This window comes from Martes martes (assembly GCF_963455335.1).
Source record: "Martes martes genome assembly, chromosome: 8".
Classification (NCBI taxonomy): Eukaryota; Metazoa; Chordata; class Mammalia; order Carnivora; family Mustelidae; genus Martes; species Martes martes.
This window is the reverse complement of record NC_137895.1, coordinates 21,934,774-21,951,678: the sequence shown is the minus strand read 5'-3', so window position 1 is coordinate 21,951,678 and position 16,905 is coordinate 21,934,774. Positions and strand designations below refer to the sequence as shown.

The 16,905-nt window shown below is 36.2% G+C and overlaps 1 protein-coding gene and 1 pseudogene across 10 annotated transcripts in view; both read right to left on the bottom strand.

The window, feature by feature from the left end:
- The window catches only part of ANKS1B (ankyrin repeat and sterile alpha motif domain containing 1B), a gene marked incomplete at its 5' end in the record, with an annotated part of 1,134,786 nt that overhangs the window by 579,070 nt on the left and 538,811 nt on the right, over positions 1 to 16,905 (bottom strand). The gene's annotated exons all lie outside the window — the stretch shown is intronic.
- Positions 6,707 to 15,882, bottom strand: LOC308347988 (regucalcin-like; annotated as a pseudogene). The gene is made up of 2 exons: positions 15,823 to 15,882; positions 6,707 to 7,586 (listed from the first exon to the last, which is right to left on the bottom strand). The product of its transcript is annotated as a regucalcin-like (transcript).

Genomic DNA, 16,905 nt, shown 5'->3' with positions numbered 1-16,905 from the left:
TTTCTCTTTTTAAGTTTTTGAGGAGATTCCATAATGTTTTCCATAGTGGCTGTACCAACTTACATTCCCACCAACAGTGCATGAGAATTCTCTTTTCTCTATGTCCTCAACAACACTTGTTTTTTCTTATCTTTTTGATACTACCTGATGATATTTCATTGTGAGTTTTGTTTGCATTTCAATGTGATTAGTGATGTGGAACACCTTTTCATGTGTCTGCCATCTATATATCTTCTTTGGAAAGTGTCTATTCAAGTTCTCTGTCCATTTTAATCAGATTATTAATTTTGATGTTGAGTTATATAAATTTTTTTGTAGTATATCTTGAAATCTGATATTACAATGCCTCCAGCTTTGTTCTTCTTTCTCAAGATTACTTTGGCTAATCAAGGTCTTGTGTAATTCCATACATACTTAGGATTATTTATTCTAGTTCTGTGAAAAATGTTGTTGGTATTTTGGTAGGGATTGCACTGAATCCAAAGATTGCTCTGGTTAGTATGGACATTTTAATGATATTAATTCTTCTGTCCGTGAGCATGGAATACCTTTACCTTTGTGTCATCCTCAATTTCTTTCTTCAATGTCTTATAGTTTCCAGAGTACAGGTTTTTTCATTTCACTGACTAAGTTTATTCCTAGGTATTTTATTCTTTTGGGTATAATTATAAATGGGATTGCTTTCTTAATTTCTATTTCTGCAACTTTCTTATTAGTGCACAGAAACATAATAGATTTCTGTATATTAATTTAACGTTCTGCAACTTAACAATTCAAGTATCAGTTCTAACAGTTTCTTGGTGGAGTCTTTAGGATTTTCCATATGTAATATCAGGTCATCTGTAAATAGCAACAGTTTTACTTCTTTTTTAAATTTTTAAATTTTTTTTGACATTTTTAAAATTAAAATTTAATTAACATATACTGTATTACAAGTTTCAGAGGTAGAATTTAATGATTCATCAGTTGTCTACAACACCCAGTTCTCATTCCTTCAAGTGCCTCATTAATGCCCATCACCCAATTACCCCATCCCCACATCCACCTCCCCTCCAGCAACCCTGTTTATTTCCCATCATTAAGTGTCTCTTATGGTTTGTCTTCCTCTCTGTTTTTCTCCTATTTTATTTTTCATTCCCTTCCCATATGCTCATCTGCTTTGTTTCTTAAATTCCACACATGAATGAAATCATATGGTATTTTTCTTTGACTGAGTTATTTCACTTAGCATCATACCCTCTAGTTCCATCAACTTCATTGCAAATGGCAACATTTCATTCTTTTTGATGGCTGAGTAATATTCCATTATATATATGTGCTATCTATCTATGGTTATATATGTTTTAGATGTGTGTGTATATACACATATACACACACACATATCTATATCTATATCATCTATATCTATATCTATCTATATCTACATATCTCCACATCTTCTTTACCTATTCATCTGTTGATGGACAACTGGCCTCTTTCTATATTTTGATTATTGTGGACATTGTTGCTATAAACATCAGGGTGCAGGTTTCCCTTTGAATCACTACATTTGTATCCTTTGGATAAATACCTAGTAGTACAATTGCTGGGTCATAGGGTAGGTCTATTTGTAAGTTTTTGAGGAACCTCCATACTATTTTCCAGAGTGGGTCTATTAGTTTGCATTCCTACCAACAACATAAGAGGGTTCCCCTTTCTCTGCATCCTCCCAACATCCATTGTTTCTGAGTTGTTAATTTTATCCATTCTGACTTGTGTCAGGTGGTATCTCATTGTGGTTTTGATTTGTATTTCCCTGATGTTGGATGATGTTGAGCATTTTTTCATGTGTCTGTTGGCCATCTGTCTGTCTTCTTTGGACAAATGTCTGTTTATGTCTTCTGCCCATTTCTTAACTGGATTATTTGGACTTTTTTGGTGTTGGTTTAGTAAGTTCTTTATAGATTTTTGGATACTAGCCCTTTATCTGATAAGACATTTGCAAATATCTTCTTCCATAGCTCCCATAGCCTGCTTTTTAGTTTTGTTGATTATTTCCTTTGCTGTGCAAGAGTTTTTTATCTTGATGAAGTTCCAACCATTCATTTTTGCTTTTGTTTCCCTTGCCTTTGGAGATGTTATCTAACAAGAAGTCACTGTGGCCTAGGTCAAACAGGTTGCTACCTATGGTCTCCTCTAGGACTTTGATGGATTCCTGTCTCACATTTAAGTCTTTCATCCATTTTATTTTTGTGTATGGTGTAAGAAAGTGGTCCAGGTTTATTCTGCATGTGGCTGTCCAATTTTCCCAACACACTGTCTTTTCTCCATTGGATATTCTTTCCCACTTTGTCGAAGATTAGTTGGCCATTGAGTTGAGGGTCCATTTCTGGGTTCTCTATTCTGTTCTATTGATCTATGTGTCTGTTTTTGTGCCAGTACCATACTGTCTTGATGATTATAGCTTTGTAATACAACTTGAAGTGATGCCCCCAGCTTTGGTTTTCTTTTTTCAACATTCCTTTGACTACTCATGGTCTTTTCCATACAAATTTTAGGATTGTTTGTTCTAGCTCTGTGAAAAATGTTGATAGTATTTTGACAGGGATAGCACTGAATGCATAGATTGCTTTGAGTAGCATGGACAATTTAACAATATTTATTCTTCCAATCCAAGAGTATGGAACATTTTTCCATTTCTTTGTGTCTTCCACAATCTTTCATAAGTGTTCTATAGTTTTCAGAGTAGAGATCCTTTACTCCTTTGGCTAGATTTATTCCTAAATATCTTATGGTTTTTGGTGCAGTTGTAAATGTGATCAATTCCTTGATTTCTCTTTCTTCTATCTCATGGTTAGTGCATAGAAATGCAACTGATTTCTGTGCATTGATTTTATATCCTGCCACTTTGCTGAATTCCTGTATGAGTTCTAGCAATTTTGGGGTGGAGCCTTTTGGTATCATGGTATCCACAAAGAATGAAAATTTGACTTCTTTTTTGCTGATTCTGATGCCTTTTATTTCTTTTTGTTGTCTGATTTCTGAGACTAGGACTTCTAGCACTATGTTGAACAACAGTGGTGAGATTGGGCATTTCTGTCATGTTCCTGACATCAAGAGAAAAGCTTCCAGTTTTTCCCCATTAAAAATGATATTCACTGTGGGCTTTTCATACATGGCTTTTATGATATTAAGGTCTGTTCCCTTTATCTCTACACTAAGGAGAGTTTTTACCAAGAAAGATGCTGTATTTTATCAAATGCTTTTCCTGCATCTATTGAGAGGATCATATGGTTTTTGTCTTTTATTTTATTAATATACACTGATTAATTCACAGATGTTGAACCACACTTGCAGCCCAGGAATAAATCCCACTTGCCATGGTGAGGAATCCTTCCAATATTCCGTTGGATCCTATTGGCTAGCATTTTGGTGGCATCATGTTCATCAGGGATATGTTCTCCTTTTTGGTGGGGTCCTTGTCTCATTTTGGGATCAAGTTAATGCTGGCCTCATAGAAATAGGAAGTTTTCCTTTCATTTCTATTTTTTTGAAACAATTTCAGAAGAACAGACATTAATTCCTCTTTAAATGTTTGGTAGAATTACCCTGGGAAGCCATCTAGCCCTGGACTCTGGTTTGTTGGGAGATTTTTGATTACTGCTTCAATTTCCTTGCTGGTTCTAGGTCTGTTCAGGTTTTCTATTCCTTCCTTTTTCAATTTTTGGAGTTTATATGTTTCTAGGAATTCATCCATTTCTTCCAGATTGCCTAATTTGTTGGCATATAATTGTTAGTACATCTTACAATTGTTTGTATTTTTTTGGTGTTTGTTGTAATCTCTCCTCTTCCATTCATGATTTTATTTATTTGGATCCTTTCTTTTTTGTTTTTGATAAGTCTGGCCAGGGGTTTCCCAATCTTGTTAATTCTTTCAAAGAACCAGCTCCTAGTTTCATCGATTTATTCTTTTTTAAATTTATTTCTATTTCATTGATTTTTGCTCTAATCTTTATTATTTCTCTTCTCCTTTTGGATTTAGGCTTTATTTGCTGTTCTTTTTCTAGCTCCTTTAGGTATAATGTTAGGTTGTGTATTTGACACTTTCCTTTTTCTTTTTTTTTTTTTTCCATACAAAGACTAACAGACACGAGAGAAATTTCAACATCACTAGCCAACAGAGATATACGAATCAAAACCATAATGAGATACAACCTTACCCCAGTTAAAATTAACAAGACAGGAAAGAACAAATATTGGTGAGGATGTGGAGAAAGGGGAACTCTCTTACATTGTTGGTGGGAATGAAAACTGCTACAGCCACTCTTTTTTTTTTTTTTAAGATTTTCTTTATTTGTGAGAGAGTGAGAGAGAGAGTAAGCAGGAGGGGCAGAAGGGGGAGGGAGAAGCATGCTCACAACTGAGCAGAGAGCCCAATATGGGGCTCGATCCCAGGATTGTGGAATTATGACCTGAGCCGAGGGCAGACACTTAAACTGACTGAGCCACCCAGGTGCCCTGAGACTTCTTTGTTCCTTGAGAAAGTCCTGCATTGCTATATACTTCTCTCTTGGGACCAGCTTTGCTGTATCCCAAAGGTTCTGAGCTGTTGTGTTTTTTCATTTGTTTCCAAGTCTTTTTAAAAATTCTTCTGTAATTTCCTGCTTGACCCATTCACTGTTTACTAGGATGCTCTTTAACCTTCATGTATTTGTCATCCTTCCAAATTTTTTCTTGTAGTTGACTTCAAGTTTTAAAGCATTGTGGTCTGAAATGTTACGGTCTGAATCTTTTTTTCCAGTTGAGTCCTGATTTATAATGTGATCTATTCTGGAGAATGCTCCATGTGCATTTTGTTGCTTCAGGATGAAATGCTCTGAATATATCTGTGAAGTCCATTTGGTCCAGTGTGTCATTCAAAGCCCTTGTTTTTTGTTTATTTTCTATTTGGATGATCTGTCCACTGCTATGAATGGGGTGTTAAAGTCCCCTACTATTTTGTATTATTATCAATGAGTTTCTTTAATTTTCTTATTAATTGGTTTATATAATTGGCTGTTCCCAAGTTAGGGGCATAAATATTTAGGTTGTTAGATCTTCTTGTTGGATAGACGCTTTTATTATGATATAGTGTCCTCCTTCATCTCTTCTTAAGTCTTTGGTTTAAAAATCTAGTTTTTCTTGGGCACCTGGGTGGCTTAGTGGGTTAAAAATTTCTCTTCAGCTCAGGTCATGATCCCAAGGTCCTGCAATTGAGTCCAGCATCAGGCTTCCTAGTTACCAGGGAGTCTGTTTCTCCCTCGGCTTGCCACTCTCTCTGCTTGTGTGTACTCTCTCTCTCTCTCTCTGTCAAATAAATAAATAAATAAAATCTTTAAAAAAATAAAATAAGATTAAAAAAATCTTGTTTTTCTAATATAAGGATGGCTACTCCAACTTTCTTTTGATGTCCACTGGCATGAAAAATGGTTCTCCACCCCCTCACTTTCAATCTGGAGGTGTCTTTGGGTCTAAATGAGTCTCTTGTAAGCAGCATATTGATGGGCCTTGTCTTATACCTTATTGTCTTTTGATAGGCACATTTAGTAATTTACATTCAGAATAATTTTTGAAAGATACGAAGTTAGTGCCATTGTATTACTTGTAAAGTCATTGTTCCTGTAGATTGTCTCTGTTCCTTTCTGGTCTTTGTTATTTTGGGACTCTGTCTACTCAAAGGATCCCCTTTAATATTCAGTTCTACTTCTTCCTTACCCATTTGGGTGCCTTTGATTACTTTTTCTTGTCAGATTGCTGCAACTGGGATTTTCAGTACTGTTTTGCATAAAAATACTGAGAATGAACAACCTTGTCTTGTTCCTGATCTTAGAGGAAAAGCTCTCAGTTTTTCAATATTGAGGAGAATGTCAGTTGTGGGTTTTTATATATGACCTTTGTTATGCTGAAGTATCTTCTCTCTAAACCTACTTTGTTCAAAGTTTTTATCATGAATGGTTGTTGTATTTTGCCAGATGCTTTCTCTGCACCTGTTGGGGTGACCATATAGTTTTTTATCCTTCCTCTTTTAAATGTGATGTATCACACTGATTGATTTGCAAATATTGAACCACCCTTGTATCCCTGGAAGAAATTCCACTTCATCTTGGTGAATGATTTTATTAAGGTATTGCTGAATTTGGTTGCTAATATTTTGTTGAGAATTTGTGCATCAATGTTCATCAGAGATACTGGCCTATAATTTTCTTTTTTGTAGTGTTTGTCTGGTTTTGGTATCAGGATAATGCTGGCTTCACAAAATGCACTTAGAAGTTTTCCTTCCTCTTCTATTTTTTGGAGTAGTTTCAGAAGAATGGGCATTTTTTAGATTTAAAAAAATTTTTTTTTCACTACTAGTTCATTATTTATTAGGTTTTATGAAGTTTTAGGTATAAGTATGGAATGCAAAACAAATATGGTCCCCACCCTTCCCTTTCTAGCATTTGCAAAGAATCAAGAGGCTGATTGAATAATTCTTTACATTTCTATACTACATTTGCAGAAAGTCTTGTAGTGTATTATCAAAACTACCTACACACCCTTACTAAAATGCTCTACCTTTCAAAAACTGTAAATAAAAATTTAACCCTGTTAATAATATGCTTTCTTCAAATTTTTTGTAACTAGACTGAAATTTCAGCTCTATAATTCTCTACATGTCTTCAAAAGTCTTCCAGTAGGAAAGAAGGTTTCATCCTCTGTAGGAATCGAGAGGAATTCCTTTGACACCCAGGCCCGTTATCTTGAAAATTCCACCAGCTTCAGGCTGCTGCAGAATACCCTTTGGGTCCAATCAACCTTGGACACAGGTCACATACATTTCAGTCCTTCTCTTTGAAGCAGCATGAAGTTGTTTTATCAACAGGCAACATCACAGTCTGGAGTCTTTTCCATGTCTTAGGAAATAAAAAAGTCACTCTTCCTCCTTTGAGAGCTCCCCCTCACCATCAATACACATTCCATCTGGAAATTATTCTTCTTTCTCCAACTTGTAAACACTTCTGGAGTTGGAGATCTTTCCTGTTGCAGGTCATAATCAAAGGCATCCAAAGAATAGGATAGGCTATCAATGCAATAGATTTTGTAGTCTAGGGATCAATCCAAACCATTGTAAATGTCTACCTGATCAAAGCTCTTTTCCATGTGGTGGTCAGGAAAAGAGAGTACAGGGACCCCTGGCACCACTCCAGAACTACTGAGGCCATTTCCTCAGCCATGGTGCCAGCAAAATATCTCCCAGGGGGTTCCACCTTCCCATTATGGAACTGATTGTTTTTCTTGTCTTTATCTACTGTAGCTAGGACAACTGTTGACTGATCCTCCCAGTTCAAAGGACAGAACTTTGTTCCAATGGCGGTGACATAGCCTCCTGCCAGGCGAAGTGTCACAGAGATGATGCAGACATCCACGGTCACTTACTCCACCCCTGAGCAATTCCTATTTACTGCTCCCTGAGCAATTCCCACTGATAAACCATTTTTGCAGGAAGATCTACAAAGAGCAGAGCATTGGATACCTCTTCTTACTGGAGAGTTGGGGCACTGGCAGTTCTTTGGAAAAACACACTCAATCTTAATGAAGACATTGTCAAGGGGGAGATCTTGGTACTAGTGACCCTCAGAGAGCTGATTTGGTATTAACTCTTTTTCTTTTTCTTTCCTTCCTTCCTTCTTCCCTCCCTCCCTCTCTCTCTCTTTCTTTCTTGGAAGAGAGAGGGTGAGTGGCAGGGAAGAGGGGCAGAAGGAGAGGGAGAGAGAGAATCCCAAGCAGGCTCCTTAACTGGTGTACAGCCTATTGCTGGGCTCAGTCTCATGACCCTGAGATCATGATCTGAGCTGAAATTAAAAGTTAGATGCTTAACCAACTAAGCCACCCAGGTCTTAGGTATTAACTCTTTTTTAAATGTCTGGTTTGCCTTCACCTGTGAAGCCATCTAGTCCAGGACTTTTGATTGTTGATAGTTTTTTGATTACCAATTTAATTTCATTACTAGTAATAGGTCTGTCCTAATTTCCAATTTCTTCCTGATTTCATTCTGGAAGATCGTATGTTTCTAGGAAATTATCCATTTCTCCTGGGTTAAATTATTAGGTCATTAATATCTCTGGCCTCTAATATCTTGCCACTTGAAATGTGAACTATGGACCATCAGTATCAGCATCACCCAGAAGATTGTTATAAATGCAGTCTCAGGCCCAACCCAGACCAGTTAAATCACAATATTTTTTAATAAGATATTCAAGTGACTTGTATACACATTAAAGTTTGAGAACACTGTTTTAACATCAATATAAATTTAAATATATGTGTAATCTGTGCCTATCTATATATGTATTTTCTTATTTATTTACCTTTTCCCCTCTTTCAGGACTTTATATTCACCATGGTAAAAACAGGTGAGTTCAATAAAATAACCTAATTGTAGAAATTCTTCATTTTTGTACAAATGACCAGTTACTCCCTAAAGGTCCTCTTCTAAGTATATATAGCTATGAAGAATTTTTACAGAGGTATCTTTATTATTGAGGTAAATTTTGATTATTGTTATATCAAAAATGTTATTAAGGGGTGCCTGGGTGGCTCAGTGGGTTAAAGCCGCTGCCTTCGGCTCAGGTCATGATCCCAGCATCCTGGGATCAGGCCCCGCATCGGGCTCTCTGCTCAGCAGGGAGCCTGCTTCCTCCCTTCTCTCTCTGCCTGCTTCTCTGCCTACTTGTGATCTGTCTGTCAAATAAATAAATAAAATCTTTAAAAAAATGTTATTAAGCAGCACTGAATTTTTTCTTTTAAAGAGACTTTTTACAAACACTATATTCTTATAACCAGTATAATTAACTAATTTTTCTCCCTTTAACTTAAATTTGAAATTTTATGAGTCATATTCATAGTCTTATTTTTTGCTTTGTTTTGTATTTTGTGTATTTATGGCAACAAGTATTTAAGTGACCTGAGACTGGTGTGACCATCCCAGAAAATGGAATTTTTAGTTCGAAACCAAGAAAATCCTGGGCAAAGCAAGTCACTTTCTCTATGATAAAGCTTACTAGGATTGATCAAAACTTTAAGAAGTATTTCCAATAAGTAATTTTTTATTTGGAATAATATTAGCATGTTGATTTAATACTGATTTTTAAAAACCACAGAAGGTCTGAGTATGAGCATTATGACATTTTCATAAAAAAGTAAGTTTTAAAACACCTGCTTCATTTCTTTTTACAGACAGTTTTTAAAGCAATCAAAAAGAAAGTCTGCTCTCGGGATGCCTGGGTGGCTCAGTTGGTTAAAAAAAAAGACTGCCTTCGGCTCAGGTTATGATCCCGGAGTCCTAGGATTGAATCCCGTGTTGGGCTCCCAGCTCCATGGGGAGTCTGCTTCTCCCTCTGACCTTCTCCCCTCTCATGCTCTCTCTCACTCTCTCTCTCTCAAATAAATAAATAAAATCTTAAAAAGAAAAGTCTGCTCTCATGTATGTCGGTCACAAGGACCTATTTGACAGAAAACTCACCTTTTCTAATGTACCATGGTAATAATTGTCCTGAAATTCCTTAAAGACAAACCTTGAAAATAGGATACAACTTTTGAAAAGTTTTCTTTTCTCTCCTGGTATTGCATAGTTATTCTAACTAGTAAACTAATAAACTAAAGTGGTCAATAAAGTAGATTGCCATTGACTTTTTCCCTTTGTGTTTCTATGAGTATCTAAAGATTGACAACAGTCTCATAGAGGTAAAAATGTATTTCTTTTCAGATACCCATTGTTATTTTAAAAATAAAAGGAACAGGGACTGTACAAAATGTAAGGAAGCCTTTGGACCCTAGAACTAGTATAGGCAAGAATCAAATTGAGAAGATTATTTAGTTTTATAGAGAGGCCACTTATTATAAAAAGAAAGAATGACTCAGAGGGGATAAGAACCCAGACGGCAGAACAAAGAGCCATGGAGAATAACTATCAGGGAGCAGAACTGAGCCCTGTTCACAGAACAGGCAACATGTACCTGGCTGGAATTCAGTATTTCTATGGACTGATGACTTTTCCATCTTTTTTAAATGGAATTTTCTACTGTGGTTAATCTATGCTTGTGTGATCATTATATGATAGATATGTGGGTGGCAGATAAACTGTCTCTTTAGTTCACAGGACTTCTGACCAAGAGGAATGGTACTTAAGTGCTTTGTTTAAGATATCTTACCTAAGGAGACTCAAATGTATCTAGACCTAATTTAGAATATAAACCTCAGCCTGAGACTAATGTTAAATGGGATGCAACTTTTGAGGGATTTCGGGAAAAGTTGAGTATTTTTTGCCTGTGGGAAGGATGTGAATTGTTGGATTAGAGGGTAGACTGTGGAAGACTATATTTTATAAAGACAGCCATAGCTATATTCCTAACTTCACATGTTCATCTAGAATCTTGCCACTCCCCCAGCATGAAGTAGAGTCTAATTTCGCTCCCAAAGAATCTGGATAGATTTGAGGCTCACTTATAACCAACAGAATGTGATGGAATTGATGCTGTATGACTTCTGAGGTTAAGTCAGAAAGGCAATACTACCTCCACCTTGCATCTGGAACATTAGCAATTGAACCCTGCATCACCATGTAAGTAGTCCAATTGCCCTGAGACCAATATGCCTTGAGGAAACTCAAGTTAGCCTATGCAGGGAGACCGCATGGAGAAGCACAGGAACTACCTAAAAGAGAGAGAGATATGGCCAGTTTCTAGCTTCTCCAGTCCCACACTGTTTTAGGTCCAGTTACCGTCTGACTACAACTGCATAAGATCTCTGAAATAATCCCAACCAGAGGAGGAAGCCTGTCCTGAAACTATAATATAGTAATTCCTGCAGTTTTAATCTATTTAGTTTTGCTGTGGTTTGCTATACAGTGATGGTAACTGAAGTACTTCTAAATTAAAAGATTTTACGCTTAATTTCATTTTTAAAAAAAGATTTATTTATTTATTTTAGAGAGAGAGTGTGTGAGCAGGGGAAGGGGCCAAGGGAGAGGGAGAGAGAGAGAATCTCAAGCAGGTTCCACACCCAGTGGGAGGCTGATGCTCTGCTCAATTTCATGACCTGAGATCATGACCTCAGCCGAAATCAAGAGTCGGATGCCAACCAACTGAGCCACCCAAGTACCACTCACTTTTTTTAAAATAAGAGAACACATTTGTAGATTCTGGACCTCCATTAGGCAGCTTTATTTGAGCCTGTACATAAGAGTCAAAAAAATTAACTGTCTGCCCTCAGAGCTCTAAATTTCAGGTCAAAATAGTTTTGAATCCTCTCTTTTATTATTATCATTTTTACTGTGGGTCACAGAAAGTTACTTAATCTTTTTGTTTTCCCATCTACTAATTGTTGATAACACCTATAAGAGAGAATTAGCATATAGATTAAAGTAAATGAGTTAATACATGGGAAAGACCCCTACATGGTGCCTGACACATAAATACCTGACTCTACTTGGTGAAAATCCATTAGGATAGCTTTAAGAAAAAGACACATGTCATCAAGATGGTATATACAAGGTAGGGAGATGGATAGAAGCAATGACATTTCATCAATGAGCTGCCATATTATCTTATCCCTTTCTTGAAAGTATCATAGATTTCTTCCCTTCACTCTGCCAGCAACAAGCTTAAAGATACTATTTTATCTCTCCATTAAGCAAAACTTCTTGGACTTTGAATTCCCTTTAGGTAAGGACTAAGACCTTTATGTCTGTATCCCAGTGCCTAACAGTAACTAAAGCAAAAGAAGTGCTCCATAAATCCTGACGGAATAAAGGAAAAAAAGTAGTTCTATAACTAGCAACTTCTTCCTAAATATATTCAGATACTGCCAGCATTGGGGTAATCTGAAAGAAAAGTTCTGTTTCTCTAGATCTACTTAAACTCTCAAGAATGCTGAAATGCAGGATCAAGTTTATATGAATTAATAATAATTACAATTAGCAAGAGTATTATATATTTTTAAAGTATAATACAAATATGATATAATAAAATTATTGATAGGCAGGATAACATGGTGGTTAAGAGTACAAACCCTGAGTCAGAATGTATGGAAGCAAATCCCTGTTCTGCTCTCTTCTAGCCAAATAAATGTAGGAAAGTCAGTTAAAGGTTCTGTGCTTTAGTTCCCCATCTGTAAATCATAGGTGACAATAGTGATTAAATAGTTAATATATGCAAAATATGTAGAACATTTCTTAGTAATAATAGTGATTATCTTACCTATAAAATGTTAATAGAAAATGACAACTTTTATTGCTAAAATGAAGGAAACTGTTTTAACCACTCTAAAATTATTCAGAATTCAAAAACGAATCTTGTTGAATGAAGAAAATTGCTACATAAGGCCTTAAAAGTGGTTATATAAGTATACCTAGAGGCTTCCACACATTACAATAAAGCTAGAATCTCATGCCTTAAATTTGTCAAAATGAAGTAAAAATAGAAGCAGAAGAATAAATGCTACGCTGTGAATGTTAATGTCTACTTGGGATAATTTAGTGACAATAAATCTAAGCAGACCCACTGGGTTATGCCAAGACATTTTCCTAACTAAATCTCATTTGGTTGACTTGTTCTGTTTAATTAGTGAATATTATAATTATGTGTTCTGAAAGTTGTGTGAATTTAATAACATCAAGTAGCACTAAAACAAAGTAGAGCAAAATACCAAGACAGAATTTCTTTTGAGGACTTGCCTTCTTGTAAAGAATACAATTAACTCCCTAGAGTAATCCTTATTTGCCTACATAATGAATGCTGTGAGAGAGTAAGGCACTTCCCACATTTCTTCTCATCAATACCTATACAGCTTAGTCTGATTTAGTTGAACGTTTTCAATAATTACAAGCACAGGGTCTACCACAGATTCTCCTGTGAGAGAAAATTTATTAATGTAGGCAAAGTAGATATAACGTTGCATGTCTGAGCCCTTTTAATTTCTTGGTTGCCTAAATATTCAGTCAGGGCTTATACCAGTTATATATGTATGGAGGCCTAAATGTTGTAAAGGTAAGCGGATATAAATTACAAATGGTGCTTTCTTTCACTCTTTTAGGCTTATGTCTGGAGACATTTTGCTAGGATAAAAAATAGCTTTTTTCTTTCTTTTAATTTTTCTTTTTTTGTAATTAGACTGCTAGTGATTGTTTAACCTTGTCCTTTTTGGAAATGTGTTCAAGAAATATTTAGGAAACAGTATCACATCCCATGATGGTTTTTCATTAATAAAGAAGGGTGAAAAGATTCAGTTATAAAAATAGGCAGTGGGAAATATAATTGCACGTCCCAACATCTGTGGGAACCACAGAATTATTGCTAGACATAGAAGAAAGTTTTGAATGAGCTTAAAATAAGGTTTGACTAATTTTTAATGTATTTTATTAGTACATTGATAGAAAAAACTACATTTGGTCACATTTTAAAAATTCACACCTAAACTTACTTTGGCTTACTTATAATTTTTTTGGATTAGTTTTTGTTTATTAATTGCTTTACCTCTTTCCTTCATCCTACTCTTTAATAAATATTTATTAGGCAACAATTTATTTACTGACACTGTACTAGGTGCCAGAGATTGCAGTGGAAAGGCATAATCTCTGTAATCATGAAGCTTATGCTACAACACAAACAAAGCAAATAAATAAATATATAAAGACACTTATGGAGGCCCCCCAGTCAAAAACTGGTGGATTCACAAGAAGAGGAAAAGGCACAGAAACATGGGAAAGGCCATGAGGAGATGAGGTCAGAGACTGGAGTCATGCTGCCACAAGCCAAACAACACACGGAAGCAGCAGAGGAAAGGGAAGATCTTCCTCAGAGCCTTCAGAGGTAGCATGACCCTGCTGACAACTTGATTTCAAACCTCTGGTATTCAGAACCATAAGAAAATAAAGTTCTATTGTATTAAGTCACCCTGTTTATGATGCTGTTTTGCAGCAGCCCTGGGAAACTAACACAGACAGGTTGACTTTGAAGTGTCTGTGGAACATCTAAGTGCAGGGGTCAAGAAGAAAGATGAATTTAGAAGTTTGGAACTCAAGTTTGGGCTGGAGATAAAACTATAAGCAACATCAGCAATAAATGATGAGCAATATGATGGAGCAATAAAGCCAGGGAGTGGCTGAGATCCAGAGGTAGTCTGTAAGAGTAAGGGAAGAGAAACTAGTCTAGAACCCTGTAGAAGAGTATTGTATGAGTGGGTGGAGATAGAGGTACTCACAAAGGGAGACCAAGATGGAGACTAGAGCAGTAAAGGAAGACCAGGAGAGTGTGGTATCACAGAGCCACATGCAGACAGTGTTTCACAAACCAAGTGAAGCAGATTGGTCAAGTAAGATAAAGGCTTTTTCCATTATATTTAAGAAGAGACAATCCTGTGGCACCTAACAGATTTCAGTGCAAAAGTGGAATAGTGTTTGAAGAGTCACTGAGAGATGAGAAAGTGAGTCCAGGAAGTGTAAACAACTCTTTCTGAGAGGTCAAATGTGAAAGGGAGGAAATTTTCTGTACCTAGATGAAGACACAGGATGAAGGCAAGGCTTTTCATGTGACCCAGTCATCAGTAATTGAGTTTATTCACAGATGCTTGTGCTTTTATCTAATGAGGCACCTTAATATTTAGACAGTGATGATAAAACAAATCAAATGGTGCCTTATCGCTGACCATAAAACTGCTCATGAAGTTATAGCATAACAACTATAGATACAAATCTAAAAATGTATAGAACATGATTTATAGATACAAATCTAAAAATTCAGTAAATGAGAATCTGTTGTTGGTAGAACTTTTCTGCATATTTATAAAGAGGGAAATTGTAGGCAGGATAATGTTTTGAAATGCAAAACATCTGACTCATAGTAGAGATGAAGAGCACTGAATGACCCATGAGAGAAACTTATCTTATTGTTCATACAGAGCAGAGAAAATTCAAAACTGATAAGGCATCAGGCATCACATAGCAAAACGACTTTAATGAGGGTGAGTCATGATGCCACCCAGGGAAATGAATCAGGGGCCCACATGCCCAATCTTCTTCATAATTACAGTTTTTCCCCTTTTAAATTAAAACTAAAGCCAGGTAACAACTAATGTCTCTGTAGAACAAATTTAGCCAAATGGAAATATACAATGGTCTAGGAAGTAAATGAAAGTATCAAAGGGATGCAGTTTTCCAGCAAAGAAAGGAAAAGAACCATTACTTTAATGTAATGTCATGGCTGCTGGCCCCAAAGGACTTTTAAATGCTTTTATCGTGTCCTCTATTTCAGCTGATTTGGGTACCTTCCCACCATAGAATAATTTCAATAGCTTTTTCTTAACACTAAAGTGTTAGATATTGTACCTAAGGTTCCTATGTTTTTCCACTCAAGCCAGGAGAGTGAGGAACATCCCTGTCTCCCCCTGACACCTTGTTCTCTAGCTTCCATAGTCAATCATAAGTCCTGTAAATTCTATGTCTTAAACATCTCTCAATTTTCTTCTTCCCCAGAGCTATGACTCACCTATGCCAAGTCCCACTTATCCTGTCTTGCCCCCTCTAAAAGAAGTCTCAGCACAGCTAGAATGAGCAAGGAAAAATGCAAATCAGATATTATTCTGCTGCTTATAAACTTGGGTGGCTTCCCACCATGGCCACAGCAAACCTGTATGGGCCTTTGGGATGAATTAAAAAAAAAAAAAAAAAGTAACCATTCCCTCTCTGGGATAAGCAGTGTCATATTTTAGACCCAATTTTCTCCTCTGGTCAGGCTTTTTATGCAGTGTAGAAATTACAACACCCTTTACCCTTGGAATAAAATCTACGACCTTATCTCTGTCAATTTTTGTAGAGTCACCTCTCGCCATTCTTTTATTCATGTTCTTTGATCCTGCTATCCTGGATCAGTTTCAATTCTTTGAACATACCTTATTCTCATTTAATCTTTGTCAAACCTTCCACTATTTGGGAAAAAAAAAAAATCTCTCCTGTCTGTCTGGATAACTCCTGCTCATTTTTAGGTCCTGCCAAAAATACTACTCCCCCTTTACAGGACTTTCCAAAACACCTCAATTAGAATAAGTCTTCTTGCCACACACTTTCCCTGAGCACGTAAATGTGCTCACCATCACATTCATTAGGATTTATGCATATTGCTGAAATAAAGTCTACCTTCTCTGATGGACTCTCAGCTCAATGAGGGCAGATTTTGTCTATTTGTTCCCCACTGTATCATCTGTTTATAGTAAAATGTCTGACACTTAATAGACACTTAAGAAATATTCACTGACTGAATAAATAGTTAAATGCATGGGGAAATCCTGGAATCCTTCTTGCAGCATAATCAGAAAAGTTTTGTCAAAAAATACAGGTTCTAATCCTGGCTCTGCCACTAACTTACTTAGTTATGTGACCTTAAGCAAGTTTCCTTAACCATTGTGAACCTACTTTACTCATCTTCAAAATATTGATACTATCTACCTACAAGAAGCTCATAGTAGGTGTGAAGGGACAATATTTAGTGAGTCCCTACCATGTGCAAAGTTCTATGCTAATGGCCATCTACATTATCTCAAAAGAGATAATATGAATCTCTGAAAGGTTATCAATTACCTAAAGGTCATACTAAGTGGTAAAACAAGGATCTAGGTCCAAATTTCTCTGGTTCTAAATATTCTTCTTTCTCTATTCCTTTCCTTCCTCACCATGTTCCTTCAAATTCCATTTGGTATATTCTTCAAGACATATTACAAATATTATGTGTTCTGTGAAACCATCTCTAACGCTCTTAGGTAGATTTATATGCTCTTATCTCTAAGTTCATATTATGCTAACATAATAACATTATACTTCAGTTACTTGCATACCATAAACGTTTTCAGAGAAGAGAC